Genomic DNA, 7,836 nt, shown 5'->3' on the forward strand with positions numbered 1-7,836 from the left:
AGCCCTCCAACCTAAATAGTGTTCTAAGTGGCTTAACACAAATAAGAGGAGGAAAAGTGAAATTTCGAGTCTTTGGTGACTATCAAGTTCATCCAAACAAGCAAAAAGGCAGTGTTACTTGTAAAAAGCCAAGCTTACTGCCATCCAGTCAATGAGCACACACAACAATCCTGTAAGATAGCGTAGCATCACCTCTGTGAGTTTCCAAGGCTGTGACTCTTCACAGGAGTAGACAGTCGTATCTTCCTTCGGCAGAGTGGCTGGTGGTTGCGAACTGCTACCTTTGCAATTAGTGACCCAACATTTAACCACTGCGCCCCCCCCCCCCCACCTCCAGTGACACTACGGAGCCTTAAGGCTCCAGTTAAGGTATGATACGGTAAGTCTTAAAGAAGAAAGAAAAGCAATGATTTAATCAAATCTCCGGTTTTCTAATGTATGAATACACAGAAATTATCTCGACTTTTCTGAGCTTTATTACACTCATTTGTCAAATTGGGGCTTAGAAAACCTACATACAATTCCTACCCATGAAATATATTTTTAAATAGTCAAGTTAAATATTGTAGGTGACAGAGCTACTTGAATAATAACCTAAATCTACTAGCATCGAATCCAATGACAAAGGGCCCTGATGACTTAGTGATTATGCATTGAACTGTTAATTCTGAGGTCAGCAGTTCAAAACCATCAGCCACTTCACAGGAGAACAACAGGGCTTTCTACTCCCATAAAGAGTTACAGTCTCAGAAACCCACAGGAGCAGTTCTACCCTGTCCTATCGGGTGTCATGAGTTCAAATCGATTTGGTGGCATTGGGCATATAGTATATGAGGGACTATCCCCCCCAAAATGAATTGCACTGGGTGGAGCTGAGCTTTCATAGTACACATTTTCCCCACTAGGTGAGCATTGAGCAATTTGTTCTGAGTTTGTGGACCCAGTGGCATCTCCTGGGAAGGTTCTCTCTGGTCACAGTGAATTTTTTGGTAAAAGCAGTATTGCTTGAACATCATTTTTTGTAATGGCAGATTTAAGAGAAGAGCATCGGCGGCTGTGATACTTAGTTTTCTGCTCAGGAAAAATGTTGTAGAAACTGTCGTGGGGTTGAACACAGTTTCAAGGACAGCACTATGGGAAAAACTCCAGTGTTTAAGAGTGGTTTGCCTGTTTCATATAAGGTGAAATGTCGATTGATGACAAACCTTGTTCTGGATGTCCATCAACTTCCCAACTGGATGAAGATTTCGATTCGGAGTGCATTTGAAGTTCATTCCACTAGGTCGAACTGTTAATCAAGCTTCCTATTTTGAGGGTCTGGGAAGATTGCATAACAGTGTGCGACAAAAAGACCTGATTTGTGGCAGATGGGGGACTGGTTTTGCCACCACAACAATGCACTTGCTCATGCAGCCATCTCAGTGTGCCAGTTTTTGACAAAAAAAAAAAAAAAGCATACCTCTCTTACTCCACACATATTACTCACCTGACCTTGCTCCATGCAACTTCTCTTTGTTTTTGCAAATGCAGGAAGATATGAAAGGACAGCAATTTGATGTTGTAGAAGAGGTGAAGAAAAAAACGAGGGAGGTGCTGTCAGCTATCCAAACAGATGAGTTTGAAAAATGTTTCCAAGAATGGAATCACAGATTTGACAAATGTATTCAATGTAATGGAGTGTACTTTGAAAGTGATAAGGTTGTTTTGTTAAAAAATTTAAAGACATATCTTTGGAAAAAATTCTGGTTTGGGCAGGGGCACCCTGAATGTAATCCAAGGACTTCATTTTCTACATGTGGAAAGTGAAGTTCAAAGATTCTAAAAAAACATATTCAAGAAACTACAGGGTCCACATGAAAGCTAGGTCACTAGTGAGAGTCTTCCCATGCCCACTTGGCGTGTTTCTGTTCACAAAACAATTCAAACTTACTTGAGAAAGTAAGACAACCATTCAAACCATGCTGCCGCTACAGTTTCAGCATTTCTGTAATATTATACTTGCAAACTGGGATGTAACAATTAGTTAATTGAGTCTTTGTAGCAGATGGTGGAAGTTTATGAATTGAATCAATTAATGAATAAATAAAAATAAACCATCGCTCGCATTAGTGTCCCTACAAATATGTAAACAGCAAACATTTATTTTCATTGCTCACAGATGGAGATCTTGAGACCCATAGAAGTTTCCTTTGCTCCTGGCAGGTAAGGAATAGCTAGACATTCAATTAAGTAAATAACTCAACAGGCTGTAACGTGTTTCTTGTTGTTTCTCTCTAATTATTTAGAACAAAACTTGGCAGAGATTGTTTGTAGTCTTTGCCCCTTGCCTCCCTATCTGACCTTTTTGTAATACCAATTTGACCTTGGCCGGAGAACAAGAGGCACAAAGTAGGAGCAAACTGGCTATCAGTCAAGCCTCAGTTCTTCTCTTTCCAAATGGCATCAGACCCAGAGGCGACACACCAACAGCCTACAGGCCTTGGAACAGGGCCAAAAAGAGTCCTTGGAATACTCTTTTCTGCTCTATTTTCTAGTGGAGTCTCTTTACAGAAGGAGAACGGGAGAGATATGGATGCATATGGACACAGCATTAATGGCTGTGTAATTTTGACAGCCCTAACATCTGAAGGGGCTTTGCTTTTGTCCCAGAATGTAGCTGTGAGAATGACTGTCCCTTAAGCCGCCGTGGTAGTATGGTGGTAGCGGTGTTGAGTCCGTTTCTCTGGAATATTTTGTGACAGAGATTCATGCTATGAAGCATTCCGTTGATGGCTAGCACCACATGAAAATGTCATTTCAGGCAATGAATATTTTATTTATAAACACATAAATATTTATTATAAATGACTATTTAAATATCAGCTCATGAGAAAACAAATCTATTAGGTTTGTATTAAAACATCTTCAGATGCTTAATTATAAGGATATTTAGATAAACCATTAAAAATTTATACTGAGTTTCTTAAGAAATCTGGGCCAATCATAGTTGGACTTCCTCCACTGAGTGGAGAGGGTACAATTGAGCAGATGATCAAAAAATTAGGGACAATCCATCTTTAGTTACTCTCTCTAGTATGGGACAGGTGGCCAGACACATCAAACAGCACTCAAAGACCCTTTCTTAAATATTGTCACAAAAGACGCAATTATCCTGGGTAAATGTCCCTGGAATCAAAATAGATCATGTCTCTAAATGTGCCTGATTAAACAGCTTCAGCTTCTTCAGCTGTTTCAATCCTTTGCCAAACACACAATTGGCAGTCCTATTTTGCAAACAGAACGAAAAATGGTTACTGTGCACGCTGATCTGTTGTCTAGTTCACCAACTTACCCTACTCTGTTCTGAAAATATAATTAAACATTCGATTTTGATACTGGTGGCACACCAGAGTGTGTGGATCTAGGTTTACAAAAGCCTCTTCTAGGGCTTCAAAGTTGAGGGTGAACAGGAAGTAAATGAGACTGAATTACCTTAAGTGGCTGTAACAAATTTATTTCAATTGAAGAGTTGTGCCATTTCCATCTATCATATATTTTCATCCCAATAAAGATGCTGTTTGATTGGACTTTATTAAACCTTGGTAGTGTATTTGCATGATAGCCATTTCACACGCACCCTATAGGACTTGCCTCTGCTTGGGGATTTAAATATGCAGTGACCAATTTGAGAGGCAAGTGCAGTCCCTCCACATACTTATAAGAATTCCACTTTGGGGCATTTTGTTGTTGCGACCACATAGGTCTCAGTTTAATTTCTCGTGGCTTTTGGTATGTAAGTTCACTCTCATACATTATTACCAAGTGGTTTGAATCAGTATTGTAATACATCAGGGGCCTCTTGTGAATTGTAAGACTATACAACTCCTTTAGCTGCTCTTAAGGATCTGGGAATACATATATTTAGGGAACTGACATTATTCATTGCAACAGGGAATATCATGTGATGTAAAAAAGATGGACTGGCTATTTTGCATTAAAAAATCGAGATAGAGGTAGATGAACATTGGGGAAGATAATGGAGTAATCTGAAAAGACCGGCTGGATAAGATGGCTGAAATAAAATCCTAATAACCTAAGAAAATCATTTTAAAGACTTTAAGAAAAACCCACACAGGCCAGAACAGCTAGTTCTTCTACTAGCATTCCCCCCGAAGCCACTGTAAACAATCTCAAGTGCACTTAAAATGTTGACAGCATTGTTTTGAGATACTGGCTATAAGGTCATACGCCATAGTGGGTTGTCCACGCAAAGTGAATGATCCGATATCATTAGAAAGTGCAGCCCCTAAATGCCTAATTCCAATTAACTACATGTCACCTGGTTATAAATTTTGATCACTGGGCCAGTTTCCTCCTTCTTATCCATGGCAAAGCCAAGTGTTATAATTCTCAAAGCAACCACAACAATCCACTAATCCCCCAACATTTAGCCATCATTCCTTGCCGAGGGTGCTGTTGGAAGGCTGGCTTATTTGTTTGGTGGTCTGATTTTTGATTCCAGAAGCAGTGGCTATTTTTGGAATGCAACTTTTTATTCTCCCTTTAATCACACCCAGAATGCAATGCTTGTAAACTGTACCTATGTGTCACCTACCCTCTATTTATTACATCTTATGCTTTAAATATCACCTCTGACAAACAAAAGAAAAGCAAATGTCCCTAAATTTCCTGAAGGGCTGAAACATCAAGCCTGGATTATTATTGTTTATGTCTCAGCTTTAGCAGCTCCCGTGTCTCCATGGTCGGCTGTGTGCTGGGCTGGCAATGATGGATGGCCGTTACGGCAGCTTATTGGAAATGGCTTGATTTATAACCTGTTCTCCTGCCTCAGTCTAATGGCTTCATTTCTTTCCTCCAGTGCGTGATGCCACAGCCAAGGTCATTGCGCCAATGGCCTTTTGTTGTTAGTCTGCTGATGACCAGTGTGCCCAGGAGTCAGCCAGGGGCGGGGTGGTGGGGGAGAGGGAATCGGAGGGGGGAGGAAGATGGGGGTGAGGAAGCACCAACCTTTACATTTTAATTTTTTTTTCATCTCAGCCCCTGATAACTGCAGTAGAACAAGTAGATTAAATGTTGTCTTCTATTTGCTTCCCGTGCTTGCCAGACAAGGAGCTGCTTTATGATCCTCAGTGGGGAAGTCTATTACTCACCTCTACTTTAAATGACCAACATCAAATATATACAGCTCCCATTAAAGCAGAGATCAATAAAAATGCCATTAAGATAGTAAAAGTTGCTGATATTAGTGAAGCCCCCAAACAAAATATTTGATTTTCTTTCAGGTTGTTAGTGAGATGGAATACGAACATATAAGCGAAAGGAGAACTGGCCATGCCTATGGTCAATAATTTATCTCAGAGATTCATTCAGCCTCTCACCCAATATTTCCCTCCTGTCTATTGATTCCTCATCATTATTTGTCATAAGCTGTCCTAACTCAAGGAGAAAATATGCCCTGCCTGTCCAAGGGGAGTCATACCTGAAGAAATAGAAAGGAATTTCATTAAGAGCCAGAAAGAACAGACCCGGCTTTGGGAAACTCCAACAGCAAGTGGCCGAGACTTTTGTTGGAACCTTAAAGCGAGTGGTAAGGCGCTCCACAGCATTGTGCAGGGACAGCATGGAAATTGGTCTGAGTTTGCTCTGATTATGGTTCAAGGGAAATCAAGGACCTGCCTTGGGTAGAATACTTGAGAATGCAGCATTGTGTGTATTTACACACATACAACCACACCACCAACATATGTGCACACAAGGTATGTGTGTGTTATATGTGTGTGCACGTGTGGGGAGAGGGATGGCTCAGTGGTAGACCGCTTACCTTCAAGGCAGTGGACTAGGGGTCATTTCTCAGACAATTTACCTCAAGCTCTGCCACCACTTGTCTGACAGTGAACGGTGTGCGCTGCTGCAAAATTGAAGATGTTTCAGCAGCGCCTCAATACTGAGAAAGATTACTCAGACAATCCTGACCACATACTTCCCAAAACCAGACAATAAAATCCCTGTGAATCTCAATTATACAACCTAGAACCAAGCCTGGGCAGTGTTTTCCTCTGTTGTGGATGGCGTTGCCATGAATTAGCAGTACAACGCTAACAGTGGCAATAACAATCTGCGTGTATGTACACGTGTGTGTACCAACTCAAAGGTAAGGCAAAAATTATTGCTACACACTCATAAAGGCCTTCATTAAGCAAAAAATACAACATGTGAAGCTATTTGCTCTTCACATTTCCTCCATCTAGGCCGCTCCACTTATTTCCGAAGGAGGTTGCGCTCAAGAAGTAGATCGAGAGGTTTCTTCTCAATGTCCTGATGAAGTAGTGAACGTAAAGAACTAGCCTCCATCTCTCTAACCCTTCTCGTGGAAGAATTCTGCACTCTTCGACTTGCTGTGTCAAAACAGCAGTGGTGGCACCCTCAAGGGACTCAGATCCTGTTGCACTTGAATATCCTTGGAGTTCCGTGAACAACCACAAAAGTGTCTAACAGGGCAGGGCTGTGCGGTGGAGGGGGTCAAGTTTTCCCAGGAGATCTTCGCTGCTCTCAGGCGCTAGCCGTTGAGACTCTTGCTTTTCTGTTCTAGAATTTCCCAGGATCCAAATTCACTGCCACGTGTTCTGAAGAAGGGACCCTCTTCGGGTGAGGTCTCACTTTCAGCACCAAGGAGAAGGCGTTGGAAGTCCCCTTCCGCAGCCTCGGGCCTATCTCAGAGGTGGTGCCTGTCAAGTTCTGGAGACTCAGCGATCTGGGGGATTTGACTTTATCACCTTCACCAATTCAGAACACGCTTCAGATGCCAGGTGAGCCACGAATGGAGAGTGCCTGAAGGGTTGCCAGGTGTATGTGGCCCTGGGGACCCAAACTGGGTGTCTTGGGTGTTCCCGGGCGTGGTGGTCCAGTTACTCTAAAGGAGGTGGGGACGAGGGCTAAGGGAGCTACAGGGATGAGAGCGACAGGTATGGCAGTAGACCTGGAGGATATGGATATGGATGTGGATCCGGAAGGTCCAGAGACTAGAGCGGCAGCAGCCAGGGTTTTTATAACCGCTGTTCTGGAGGAAAGGACAGAGGCAGTGACAACAATTGCGGATGAGGATGCCCATGATGTAGACGCACAAGGAATGACCTTTCTTCTGAACCGACATTATCTTTCCAGCTGGCTGTTTTTATAAAAGATTTTCGGAGCTGCACTGAAATATCTTTATTTTAGTGCATAGACTTCTATGTTTGAATGAAGCTCCCAGGGTAGCCTGTTAAAAGACCTTTGAGTAAACTCCATATTTTTAAAAAACATGTTCCCTCTCATTGAAAGGCAAATTCAGTGACATTTGTAGAGTCTGAGTAGTTCCACTTTATCAGGTTTTTTTGGTTTTGTTTTTTTTCCAGTTTGGGTATTTAGGATTATTCTGGCCAAAACGTTTAGTCTGCTGATATGTTTTTCTTTTAACTATTGAATCTCTATAGGAACATTTTTTTAACGTTTTATACACCATGTTTCTTTATCATGGTTAGAAATTTCTGAATGTACTTGATGGAATCTGCAGGGAGAATACTGATAACTTAGAGGTATATTTTGACTCTACATTGAAATCACCATCCTGATTATATAGAAGAGTTTAGAAATAGTTGTGAATGTCAAATGTTTTTTTCATTTAAAAATATATTTAAAAAAATGTTTTAATCATTTTATTGGGGGCTCGTACAGCTCTTATCACAATCCATACATACATCAATTATGTCAAGCACATGTGTACATTCCTTGCCCTCATCATTCTCAAAATATTTACTCTCCACTTAAGCTCTTTAATACTGAAAGAAAAAATATTCTGTT

At 41.3% G+C, this 7,836-nt stretch overlaps 1 pseudogene; it reads left to right on the forward strand.

Moving 5' to 3' along the window:
* The window catches only part of LOC115870887, a 50,934-nt pseudogene extending 43,836 nt beyond the window's left edge, over positions 1 to 7,098 (forward strand).
* Positions 7,099 to 7,836: the final 738 nt, after the last annotated feature.

Source organism: Echinops telfairi, unplaced genomic scaffold (assembly GCF_000313985.2).
Source record: "Echinops telfairi isolate 266 unplaced genomic scaffold, ASM31398v2 ScPeMD7_2573;HRSCAF=3158, whole genome shotgun sequence".
Classification (NCBI taxonomy): domain Eukaryota; kingdom Metazoa; phylum Chordata; class Mammalia; order Afrosoricida; family Tenrecidae; genus Echinops; species Echinops telfairi.